This window comes from Petromyzon marinus, chromosome 69, assembly GCF_048934315.1.
Source record: "Petromyzon marinus isolate PM22_M1 ecotype Great Lakes invasive population chromosome 69, UKy_Petmar_22M1.pri1.0, whole genome shotgun sequence".
Lineage (NCBI taxonomy): Eukaryota > Metazoa > Chordata > Hyperoartia > Petromyzontiformes > Petromyzontidae > Petromyzon > Petromyzon marinus.
Genome location: NC_133735.1, coordinates 1016134 through 1030034, shown reverse-complemented (window position 1 = coordinate 1030034; position 13901 = coordinate 1016134).

The following is a 13901-nucleotide window of genomic DNA, read 5'->3' as shown; positions in this document are numbered from 1 at the left end:
GAATTGAGCTGTTACGATTTCTGCGCCGAACGACGTCATTTGGAAGCATGAGTTGTATTTCCTGATGTTAGATAGGAAATGCTTTGATTCGGCGGTATATCCGGAAAGCAAAGTTTTTAATGGCACTGGCGGTTCTCCAAGTTGAGGCAGTTTAATTTTTCTGGCGGCGCAACACATTCCTTTCGTTTCTCCATTAAATTTCAGAGCCTTGCAATAAGGACACACTTCAGTCACAGTGCCGATGAGAACATGCCCGCTCAAACTATAATCATCAGCTGGCTTGTACCGGAATGCAAGGCGATTGTAATCGCGTGATTGCTGAGCACGTAGTCGTGTTTGACGCTGATCTGCTGTTTCTCGTTGACGTCTTTCAGCCACTCTCAGCCTGTCGCGTTCATTCTGTTGAGAAGGAAGCAGATCTGAAGCTGCAGAACGCGATCGCCTGGCTCGCAACTGTGGCATCTTCAAGTCTGGCTGCACGTCACACTGCTGCTTCCTCGGCACGTATTTGAGCCATTCTTTGTCTGTTTCACTCGTTCGCTGATGCCCGTTCTTCCTCGGTTTGATTCACAATTACTCGTCGCACTGCTTCCGCTCCGCGAGTACGACGACCTAAGTTTGATCTTCTGCGAGGCATTATTTGGGTGAACTAAAGCAGATCGATTGCACTGAAAAAGAAGAAAGAAAGTTATAACAAAAAAGGAAAAAAAACACGAACTAAAAAACAGAAAAAACAAAAATAAAAAATATTAACGAAATGTTTCAATGCAAACGCAGATCAATCGACACAGCTCAATTCCACCGCCAATTGCACAGAAAAATAAGAAAAACAGTTAAAAAACGTAATGAAATGCAATGAAAAAATAAACTAAACTCACAAAATGAACGCTAAGGTAAACGACACAGCTCAAATCCAAGGCAATGTAACACGAAATAATTAAATCAAAATGAAAAAAAATCGAAATCTATGAAAATTAAATTTTACAATGCAATCGGAAACATTGAAATGGAATCGTAAAATTGGAAATTTGGAAATCGTAAAAGGATCGTAAATCTGAAACATTGAAATGGAATCGTGAAATATTTAGTATAGCGTGTGTTGCTTTTACGTCCAACAGATGGCGCTGTTTTTCAAAAACATTTTTACCTGTCACAGGTGTGACATCTATATAATAGTAGGTATATAAAAACATAGTAGGTATATAAAAAACATGCGTGTATTCGAATGCAACGTTGTGTCAAAATTTCAAAGCAATCGGTGAAGAACTTTAGGAGATTTAAGATTTTGAACAAACGAACATTTACATTTTTATTTATATAGATATAGATTGGCTATATTGACAGATAATACGACAAATCGCGAATCTTAAACACCCAGTCGTTCATACAGTTTAAAGCAGTATAGTACTATAGTAATAGAGCAAGTGCAGAATCACTGAACCGGAATTGATAGCTTGAAAGCATTTTGTGCGGGGAACTTGAAAGTGCGGGGCCCGTAGCATGTGTAGCTACTTGTGTTCCTAGTATAATCCAGCACTGCCGAGTGTATTGCATGTCAGTGTGTAATGTGCGTGTATATAGAGTGTAATATGTATAGCTGCTGGGTGTACTATCTGAGTGTGTAATGCCTGTGTGTATATTTTGTGTAATATGTATGCACATTGTATGTAATGTACATGTGTATATTGTGTGTAATGTGTATGTATAGCTCCTGGGTTTACTGTGTGCGAGTGTATAATGTGTGTATATTGTGTTCTGTTGGGTGTACTGCATGTGAGTCTATGATGTGTGTATATATAGTGTGTAATGTGTATACATATTACTGGGTGTACTGAGTGTGTAATGTGTGCATATAAATGGTTGTAATGTATATCTGCAGAATCAATCAAAAGGAACAGAGACTCAAAGCCCGCTGCAAGGCACCAATGCAGCCAATGTTCCTACAGCGCGGATCACATTAGCCACTTGAAGTCTCACCGGAGAACACACCGGAAAGAACCCCTTCAAGTGCATGTTGTGTGGGAAGGCATTTAAAACAGGTATCACATCTTAATAGACACCAGAAAACACAGGCGAAAATCCCTTCAAGTGCACACTTGAAAGGCCCTTTCATTGCATTGTGTGTGGAGTTGCATTTAAACAGTCATCACATCTTCGTGTTCACAATATAACACACGTAGGCAAGAAGCCCTTCAAGTGTACTGCGTGTGGGAGTGTATTTGCACGGTTAGCAGTCCGAAACAGGCATAAGAAGATCCACAAGGAAAGGAAGGTGAAAGCACCAAGTGAAAGCAAAACTACTACAACGAACCCATCTCTCAAGCAACAAAACAATTAAGAAACCCTCAGCTTTGAAACGTGGCCAGGAGTGAAGGTGTAATGTGAAGAAGTGAAGGTGAAATCTGTAGATGAATATTTGGTTCCAGGACTCGACCTGCAGGTAGATAGAGGCAGCGTGTGAAGCAGGATGATTCGGACTGTGATGGTGAGAGATGACCTCCAGGAGTTTGTGGAGGTGTGGATGGACCTTTTTGGACAGAGCAGAGGGCCCTGAATCAAACCATCGTTGAAATTTTAGTAATTATGATCTTATTGCTGTGCAGTTGTGAAAGTCTCGATTTTCAAAGTAGTAGCAGTGCCTCTTTACACACTTTTATTTAACTTGGTGTTGACTTAAAGCTTTTGTGACTGCCTGCAGGAATTCATATTCTTTGGGTCTTTCGGTAAAGTAGATAGGTTCAAAGTAGATAGGTTCAAAGAAAATAACAAAAAACTATGACGTTTCGATCACAAGAGTTCGTCATCAGGAAGAGGGTGTTATCTTCTAAAGGTAAACTTTATAAAGGTTTGAAATGGGCGTAGTCCAAATGTCAGCAGCCTATGTTAATGTAAGTACTTTGAAGGTACTTTGTAAACCCACTGGCTATCAACAAAGATTTGTTCATGGAGCCATCCATATATATAGACAGACACAATTTCCATCGACAAGATGGGTATAAACTGAGCAATCATTGGAAGGACGTTATCAACCAGTTTAAGTCGTAACTAGCTGTGATGTTCCCATCCTACCACCTTGGGATGTTAGTTATTTTCGGCTCTCTGATTTTACATTAACAGGTTAAATTTCTCACACTAACACAGCCACCTCGCTCACCGAGCTCGAGGTTTTTGCATTGTGGTCTCCCATTAACATGCTAATGTCTCACATTAACATAGCCACCTCAAGGCGCCCGCCATGTAGGCCTCTCAACGATCTTACATTATGCTAATTTTTACTGGGCAGCCCTATGATTGGTGGGAAAACCCACCACTGTTGCGGTCGCTGCCCACCACTTACATTAACATTGGCTGCTGACATTTGGGCTATGCCCATTTCAAACCTTTATAAACAGTTTACCTTTAGAAGCTAACCCCCTCTTCCTAATGATTATTTTCTTTGGACCTATCTACGTGGCTTTACCAAAAGACCCAAAGAATATTAATCTTGAATTGTCACGCGAGACGAGTCTGTGCAGAAAACTTCAGCTATCGCCTCTGGGTTCCACTCTGTTTCCAGGCTATTCTCGTTCAAACCTTTCCCTCCAATCACTTCAAAAGCTTGCCTCCCAACCAATAACTTTGGAGGCCTCTTTCCAATCGGAGACCTTGGCCCACGATTGAATAACCATTAAATTGTTTCAAATCTTGATGCTTAATATTTTCAGATCTACGAAGCCTAACGAGCTGACGTTTTTTGCACATACTTGTCTCGTGTGATAATTCAAATTTCATAAAAAAAAAGGTCTGGTTCAGGCCCCGTCGATCCTGTGCCTCTTCGTGATTTTCACTGATTTTTTGTCATTAATACTCGTACATTCTGCCCTCCCATTTCAAATCACGAATGGTCACGCCCAGCTCCGAGGGGAAACGTCTTGTCCAATCAGAGCGGCTGCCGTTGTTGGGGAGCCTCTGTCCAATGATAGGCGTGCTTATATCACCACTCGTCATGGCCCCGAAGCGGCCGCTGTGGTTCCTTCTTCTTTTGCGCAAGCCTAACAATTAAATAAATATTATTGCTATTATTAAAATAATTACATACTTATAATCGTAATAACAAGTATCGTTTGCTTTGTCACGGTCCTTCCGATGCGCAGAGCGCAAAATGTTTATACTCAAGTTGAGCAAGCAGGTGACAACCGTGATCATGATTTAAAATTAAATGCCGAAATGTTATCCCTATTTTGATCGGCTAAATATTTTAATTATGAATGTTGATATAAATGCTTTAAATTAAAGTGATGAATCTGTGTCGGGACATGCACTGTTGTGCATATGCGTGCATTGTTAAATCATTGCAGTCTATAGGTCTTACCATCTTTCATACAGTATAGTACTTGATCGCAAATACGACAAACATGTATCATTTCACTACTTTGCAATCGGGGTGATCGTTAATTGTAATAGCCATGCTGCGTGCTAGTGACCTTTCATTATGTAGAATGTTTTTGTCAGTGACGTGCGGTGAGGTCATTGGCTAGGGAGGCACTGGCGAGTATCAGAGCCAGATTTACACATGAACCCGGTAGAGGTAGCTTAAATTCACCATTCAATTGGCTAGTTGCACAATGACTATTGGTTAGGCCACTGTATGTTTCATATTTCATATCAGCATTCTTTACAACACATGCATACAGGTAAGTTACGTATTCGATTAACGTTTTATAGGCGAATGCAGTTCCACTATTCCTACTAATTCAAGACAAATAAATATATATTTCATGGTCTTACCTTTACTTGTAAATGAAGTCCATTCGTCTATCCTTCTGGACAAAGATGTCAGTGACTTTGTTGTAGAAGTCCTCTTGATTTTATTTTAGTTTTAAAAGTCTCTCCGTTTCAATAGAGATAATTGCCAGGGATTAAAGTCGTCCTTGGTCAGTCTGATTCCGACTATTTTGAGTCGTTTCAAAGCAAAGAACGACCTTTCAACAGACGCTGTTGTAGATGGTATAGTCAGCACCAGCTGGAGTAACTTTGTCGCCTCGGGAACCATCTGCATCGGATCATTTCGTCCAAAAAGCTGAGGAGCTGTCCGGGTGATTTGCATTCGTTCCTCACCATTTGTGAACTCTACAATCCGATAAGATCAGCCTTTAGTCTAACAAACGTTCATATTTTGATTGGCTCTGCAGTTTCGTGTCATAGAAATGTTATAACATTTCATAAAATTTCGTGCAATCGACCAAACCAAGGAAAGTTAGCTCACCGAAATGATCAAACTTAGCTTTCATTTCAACACTGATATTGTCCAGAATGTTATAAAACACTGTTTTCCCTCTCATCTCTGATCAGCTGTTTACTTCGGGAAATTGTCTGTCAGGCCAAGTGTGACTCATTTCTGCTCGAATCGATCATAGAAACGCTCAAACTCTTTGTCTCTGGCGTTCCACAACTCCCATTGTGCCGCGGATTCGCGCACAGCAGAATCCAATGTCCATCGCTTTATTCTGCAGCACACGAAAGAGTGCATCGGTTTAATTGAAAATGTCCTCATGCCATGAAGAAGCAGGTTGATGCTTTTTTACAGCCAGAGATGATATCCGGCGGCCATCATCAGCGTGTCATTGTCCCAACCATAGGGATTTTAGCACATGATCCGGAACACAGCACGCAGATCAGATTGGTACATGCTGATCATCTGCACTAATTTAGAATTTGAGCTCCATCTCGTGGGCGCTGCTCTTGGTAAACGTTGCTTCACAACATCGTCCAGTAGGTGGATGCGATTGGTCGACTTATTGAAAAACGTCACAAGTCCCTCAACTTTAAAAAAAAGTTTTACACTCGGGCATACATTTTGCTGAATGCGAGAGCACCAGGTTCAATTTGTGTGCATAACAATGGGTCAACGTGGCTTCGGGTACCTTTTCTTTAATATCAGCCTGCACCCAAATTAAGATCTGATGCCATCACAGAGGATCCGTCGTAAGTCTGAGCTACCAGCTTTTCAACGCAATTGTATTTCCCCAACACTCCCAAAACATGATCAGCCTTAGCCGGTGTTCGTCTGTCATCACTCACATCAAATCCCAAGAACGCCTCCCTCACCTCACAAGTCACCTCACTTTTAGCCACAACGCAAAATGACAGAGACCTGGGCTTTGTGACATCCATTGTCTCATCTACTTCGACTGCAACAAATGGGGCTGCATTAATCTCTTTGATATCATTTCTAATTACATCACCGACTGCTTCGATTAAATCGTTCTGTATTCTGTTTGATAAGCCAGAAAACACAGTGGATGTCTCCAATTATCTAGGTAACTTTACATCTTTCTCAGCAAAGCATGTAATCGCTCCACAGTTGCCACGATTATAAGAGCTTGCACTCTCATCGTTACCACGAAATGCTAATTCCTGTTTGGCTAGGAAGCAGGTCGCTTTAATAAGGTCTTTACAATCTCACGGTTTTCTTTTACCTTAGCATTGTGGATGCTGATATTTAATCTCTGCTGTTCATTCGAAGCCATATCTTTCCTTGAAGTTTCAAATTCTTTTTAAAGCAATTTAGCTTTGAATGCGAGTTGTCGATTTTTCATGTTTGTTGAGGGGTAGATTTTTCAGTTCACAAAATGCTGCATTAGTCCAAACGTCGGTCGTGGGGAACAGAAGGCAGGGAAAGCAGTAAAGGCGATTCTTCGAAGCACAGCCACACAGCCAGTCTTATTGTTGGTACCACTCCATCTGATACGACAGTGTTATTTTGTGTCCCTTCGTTTGAAGCAGGTCATTAAGCTCGGGCATTGGTCATCACTCCCTGTTTTGATTGAAAGTCCAATTAAGACATTTTTTTAAGGTTAGATATGACGTTTTCCATTCTTGCAGATTCTAGAATGTTGTTTTTCTCGAGCTAGCTAACGTGGAGGTAGAGCGAGCACCAATTACGTCGGCTCAAGACATGCCCCCTCAGTGAGGCAGATGTAATAGCTGCCTCCCCTGGTGCTTTTTCATTGCAGTTTCATGACGAGACCAGCGAGCCTAAATATCTTAATACACATACGTGAAGTAAGTTACCTAGACTATGGAAGGTGAGGACATGTAATGAAGGGGTCTGAAAACATTACATTGGTGACATACAGAGAGATAGTAACAGGCACGCGCTTATTGCCCATGATCCATCCAGTTTGAGGGGTTGCGCAATCAGAGGGGAGGCTGAGCGCATCGCTGCCTCACCTCTCGTCTCTCCCTGTATTTGCAGTGGAGCTCCGCAAATTTGGCGATGTTGATTATAAAAATGATTGGAAACACATAAATGATATTTATAACAGATCGGTGGGAAAATATTAATATTTTTTTTAATTTTCGTAACAGCTATTTTCATTGGAGTATGACAGGTGAGGCTCTGCCTCCCCTGACCGGTTGTTGTATAGCAATGCATATACTTTCATTTACTGTAGGGTCGAGGGTTGACATAGGCAAACCATCGTCATCTAGTCATGAAATAAGTATCGCTTTATGCAAAGTCGTCAGCGGTTAAAGATGGTTCCTGCCATGGGAATGTGGAATTTCGACTGGTGAAGATGAGTGTTGCACAATGCCTGTCGGAGCATAGGGACCTTTTGGCAATCCACTGCTGGATGAGAGCCTCCCCACGCCTTCCTGGTTGTGGAGGCCGTTTGACCATATTTCAGCCTGGCTGGTCAGTGTGGATTGGTAAAGGTGGGCAGCATAGACGTACAGTACAACTGGATATAAACACAACGTGGCCCCGCAGCCCTATGACAACCTGTTTGTGCATGGTTGGGCACCCATCCAGGCACTGTCCAAGCTCAGATCTGCTTGGCTTTCAGGGTCCGACCACATGGGGCGCATTCCAAGTCCGAGTGATTTGTTCATAGGCATTGAGGGTTATCGTGATGCTGTTCTTAAGTGTTACCAATCTCACAGTAGTGAGATGTTAACTACCTCGCCTGGGGGTCGGTGGGTTCGATGCTGACCCTCACACCTGTATATTTGGAGCACGTTCTCCCCATGGTCGCTTTGATTTTTCTCCAGGTCCTCTGGGTTTTCCCTCTACATTTGTAATGAGCGATTTCCTCGACACGTCGTGAGGAGGGTACTCTTCTTTATTCACATTCGGGCACACCACAGGCAAACCTTATCTTCTCCAAGTACACGTAGATATTAGCATCCCTACAGGCTACACGTGGTCGATCCCACAGCGTGGTTCCGTCTGCCCACTCTTGGCCTCGCCACTGGTTGACGGCGTGCCGGTAAGGGTGGTGGGACTTCGCAGAAAGATCTGCCACGTGGCTGGACGACGGAGAGTGATGACGGCGAGCAGCGACGCAGTCCAGACCCAAGGCTCTCCACACCGACCACAAGTCCTCCGCCTCCGCTTATATTGCCGCCTCCGGCCATGCCCTCTCGTAGAACCTTCCAGCCGGTTCCTGGAGTATCTCGGTTAGCCCCGCCCTTTACCTTTTGCCCAGATACCCCTCTCTTTGAGATTTGATGATGTTTATAGTGGTGCCTGTGTAGTGACTGTGCTTGTCACTATGGTGCCGGGGCTTGCGAAGCCACGGCCGATAATGTGTTGTCATTACGGGCAGCCCGGGTTACGGGATGTCGTACCAGCCCTAGCAGGGCTTGGGGTGAGTGCCGGTCAGCGCGGAGGCACGCGAGCAGTGTGCGGTGCGGGCTCCCGGTGAGGGCGCGAGAGGGAGCGTCAGCCAGCCAGGGTTACCTTGGGGCATGATACGCTGGTTGACCAGCTGTCACATGACCGGCCGATATTGGATGGGCGCCACTGGTGGACGGGGGCCATGGGGCGGTCATGTGGTCCAAAGGAGCTCTCGGGAACCTTCGAGAAGGAGCTCGAGAGGCCTGGAAGGTGGGCGGGGCAAAGGGCGGTGCCAGCCCCAGCCCGGGGGCATATAACGAGGGCTCCATGAGGAGCTCGGGGTTCTTCGTGTGCTGGTGTTATGAAGATCCACGTCGGGGAGAAGAAGCCTCTAGCCACGCAGTCCAGGACCCCGTTTGTGGTCCGGACCAGGATAGCGAACCGTGTCTAGTTCTGCCGTAGCGTGGTTAGATGGGCATTCGAGACCTGAGTGTAGGTCTTGTTGTGTTGTGTGTTAATGCAGAATGAATAGTGTTGCTCCCAAGATAACGTCTGCGACTCAGTTGTACTCACTACACCTGTACCCGTGCTTCCCTTTTCCAACCAGTAGATGTCACCATGTCATTACACATTTCTAAACATGTGCTTCGAGTATTTGGCTGCTATAAATTTCCACATAAGCCACTTAATCATTTTTGGCCAGGTCGCTTCTGAAAAAGAGCTATATAGCCCGAGTAGGCATTACCTGGTAAAATTTAATTGTTAAAGTTTCAATAGTTTTCAGGGTTAACAAAAAATTAGGTAGGCGAGCATGGGCAGGATTATTATGCACACGATGGCCCTGAGCTCATCCATGCTGCTGCTGGAGAAGGGGACGTGCATCTCGGCCGCCAGCTGCTTAGCCTCGTTGCTTGTGTGGCCCGACGGCAAGCAGCATCAGCACGAGCACCCGGGCCGTGAGCCTTGTGTCGAACAACCCTACACTGGGTAACATGGCTCACTCTCTCCCAGGTCCCTCTTCCTGGACTTGAGCCTTTTGCAGAGGGTGCGCAGCTGTTGCAGGTCCCGGCTCACCATCCTCACGAGGAAGTGCAAAAAGAAACACTTCGAGTAGTCCTCTGCAGATGCATCTCAGCATGATTGCCATTTGGTGGTGCTGCTGACTGCTAATAGTGGTGATTGTGGCTATTGATGATGACCGGTGGTGATAACTCTCATGGTATATTGATACAGGTAGTGGTAGAGGTGTTGATGGTAAGTGATGGTTAGTGAGAGTGGTGATGGTATAGTGATTGTGGTATTGGTGATGATATAGTGATAGTGGTGATGGAAGTAATGTCAGTGATAGTAATAGTTGTGACGATTAGAGGGTTGAGAGCGTTGATCACAACGGTCATGACGGTGGTGATGCTTGGTATGAGCGAATCATGTAGTTTGTTGACTAAACAAATTCGCCTCTTCCATATCTGTCCATCCAATATATTATAACACAGCCCATCAGCCCCACATACTTCTGCCAGTGAAATGATAATATCAGTCTGCCAGGTGTGGTTGTGCCAGGCTTGTTTTTAAAGAGCCAGTATCCCCTTCACTTTGCAATAGTTTTACTCAACCATGATGGAAGCACCCACATACAGCGAGTCCTCCACATACATCGGGGGTTGCGTTCCTGCAAATTTCCGCTTAAAGAAAAGTCTCGTTAAGTGGGAATAATGGCGATAGGTTTCCGTTCCAGCCCATATTTTTTTAAAAATAGTTTTAATTGCCTACAGTACACTGTTTTGCATGGTTTTTTACATGTGTTTTTTTTTGTATTTCTATGAATATGATACGTGTGACGGTCATTTATCTAAATATGCCGTGTGTGAGAGAGATGTGAAGGGTGAAAAGGTTAAGGGAGTGAGATGACGCAATGCACACAATGCATCACAGAGTGCATGAATACAGTACCAGCTTCCAGCATCAAACAACGCTGCCAACACCGACGCCTATCCAGAAGAGTAGTCCGTCACGCGCTGGGCTCGCATTGTAGCGAGTAGTCCGTCACGCACGAGACTAGTGGAACAGCGAGTAGTCCATCACATCCTAGACCCCTCGCGTTATAGCGTGTAGTCCACGCGCTAGACTTGCGTTATGGCGAGTGGTCCATTGCGCAATAGACTCATGATATAGCGAGTAGTCCGTCACGTGCTCGACACCTCGCGTTATAGCGAGTAGTCCTTCGTGCATTAGACTTGTGACATAGCGAGTAGTCCATCACACACGATACTTGCGTTATAGCGAGTAGTCCGTCACGCGCTAGACTTGCGCTATAGCGAGTAGTCCGTCACGCACTAGACTTGCAATATGGTGAGTAATCCATCACGTGCTAGACTCGCGTTATAGCGAGTAGTCCACACGCTAGACTCGCGCTATAGCGAGTAGTCCATTAAGATAGATAGATAGATCCTTTATTGTCATTGTCACCAGTACAACGAAATTTAAAGTGCTCACCAGTCAGTACATCATTCATAAATTTAAATAAACTAAACAAGAAATAAAAATAAAAGAAAAGAAAATCAATACATTTTATATATAAAAAACTACCCAAGTATACCTACATACCCACATAAAAGTACATTTTATCATTGCACATCCTTATTTTACAGTCAATTGTATACATTATTACTTAGTAATTAATTAGCAGTATTAAGTGTGGTAATTGCTGTAGGATAAAAGCTGTGTTTGAATCTGTTTGTCCTTGTTTTGACTGATCTACATCGTCTGCCTGATGGCAACAGCTCAAACAGAGAGTGTCCAGGGTGAGAAGAGTCCTTTATAATGTTCTTCGCTTTTTAGATGCAACGGGAATTGTGTAGTTCTTCCAATGTGGGGAGAGGGCACCCGGCGATTTTTTTTGGGCCGTGTTGATGACCCTCTGCAGCGCTTTTCTCTGAGCCACTGTGCAGCTGGTGTACCATATACAGATGCAGTATGTAAGAATGCTCTCGATGGAAGCTTGGTAGAAGGACACCAGCAGTTTCTGTGTGATGTTATTCTTCCTGAGTATTCTCAGGAAGTAAAGTCTCTGCTGGGCCTTTTTCAGTAGCTCAGAGGTGTTGGCGCTCCAGGTTAGGCCCTCCCCAATGTGGACTCCCAGGAAGCGGAAGTCTGCCACCCTCTCCACACAGTCCCCGTTGATGATTAGTGGTGGAGTGTCCGTTTTCTTTCTCCTGTAGTCTATTATGAGCTCCTTGGTCTTTGCGGTGTTAAGGAACAGGTTGTTGCCCCTGCACCATGCTGTCAGCCGCTCCACCTCGTCCCTGTAGGCAAACTCATCCCCCCCCAGAGATGAGCCCCACCACTGTGGTGTCATCAGCAAACTTCACAATGGTGTTACTATGGTGGACGGGGGCACAGTCATGTGTGTAGAGGGAGTAGAGCAGGGGGCTCAGTACACAGCCCTGGGGGGAGCCAGTACTGAGGCTCGGGGCTGTGGATGTATGATGGCCCATTCTGACCCTCTGTCTGCGGCCCGAGAGGAAGCTATGCGTCCACATGCAGGTGGAATGTGGAAGCCCCAGGTCGCCCAGTTTTACCACCAGTTTGTGTGGGAGGATGGTGTTGAACGCAGAACTGTAATCCACGAAGAGCATGCGCACACAGCTCCCCTGCTGCTCCAGGTGTGACAGTGCAGCATGTAGTGCTGTGGCCACGACGTCCTCCGTGGATCGGTTCGCTCTGTAGGCAAACTGGTGGGGGTCAAGGCTTCGGGGCAATGCTGCAATGATGTGACTCCGGACTAGTTTTTCAAAGCACTTCATCACCACTGGCGTCAGTGCTACTGGCCGATAGTCGTCGTTGAGGCTGGAATTGTGGGGTTTTTTTCGGCAGGGGACTATGGTGGATGGCTTTAGGCAGGGTGGTACCGTGGACTGTTCCAGAGACAGGTTGAAAATCCTTGTGAATACTCCAGCCAGCTCGTCAGCACAGTCCCTCGGCACACGTCCCGGGACACCATCAGGTCCCGCAGCCTTCCTCGTGTTGACGGCCCGCAGCGTGTGCCTCACCTCGTGCTCCTCTGTTGCGAGGTTCAAGCTGCTGTGGACCGTGGGGTTTGGTGATGCTGTCCCTGGTGGTGTCACCTCGAAGCGGGCAAAGAAGAGGTGCAACTCCTCTGCCAGAGCGGTGTCACCATCAGCAGCTCCGAGGTTGGCCCTGTAGTTGGTGAGGTGCTGAACTCCCTGCCACACCCGCCTGCTGTCGTTACTGTCCAGGCGTTCCTCAATCCTCCTCCTGTAGTCTGCTTTGGCCTCACGGATGCCTCTCTTCAGGTTAGCTCGAGCTGTGCTGTAGAGAGCTTTGTCTCGGGATTTGAAGGCGATGTTCCTCTCCTTCACCCGCTGCTGGACCTCCCCGGTCATCCAGGGCTTCTGGTTGGGGTAGACCCGAATGCGTTTGTCCACAGTGACAGTGTCTATGCATCTTCTTTGGTTCTTTCGGTAAAGTCATGTAGAATGAGAATAAAATAATAAATTGATAAAATAAAATAACACAATAATATTCTCACGACGTTTCGGCCACAACACAAGCGGCCTTCATCAGGTGAAGGGACGAGACTGTCTGGTAGGACAGCGCTGGAGTGAAAAAGCCACGTTCAGATCACAACCTTTAAGCTGTGTGAGAACGTGGCTTTTTCACTCCAGCGCTGTCCTACCAGACAGTCTTGTCCCTTCACCTGATGAAGGCCGCTTGTGTTGTGGCCGAAACGTCGTGAGAATATTATTGTGTTATTTTATTTTATCAATTTATTATTTTATTCTCATTCCACGTGACTTTACCGAAAGAACCAAAGAAGATGAATCATTGCAGTCACGAAAGCTTTAAATCGAAGTGTCTATGCAGTTTTTAATGTAGCACAATACACTCTCTGTGAACACCTCCAGGTCCTGATGTTCGAAGACCCCCCCAGTTGGTCCTATCAAAGCAGTCCTGCAGCTGCTGGGTGGCACCCTCAGGCCAGGTGGCGACAGTTTTTTGTGATGGTAGGAGCCGTTTTCTTGATGGGGGCGTATGCAGGGATCAAAAGCAGAGGCAAATGGTCAGACTGGCCCAGGTGTGGTAGTGGTCTAGCCCTGTAGCCTAGTTTGATGTTGGTGTAGACCTTGTCCAGAGTCTTAGTTCCCCTAGTAGCACACTTAACATGCTGGTGGGATTTAGGGAGTGCTGGCCTTTAAGTCTGCACGGTTGAAATCCCCTGCTATAATCTGCACGGCGTCAGGATACTTGCTCTGCTGAATGCTAATGCTGCCATGTAAAA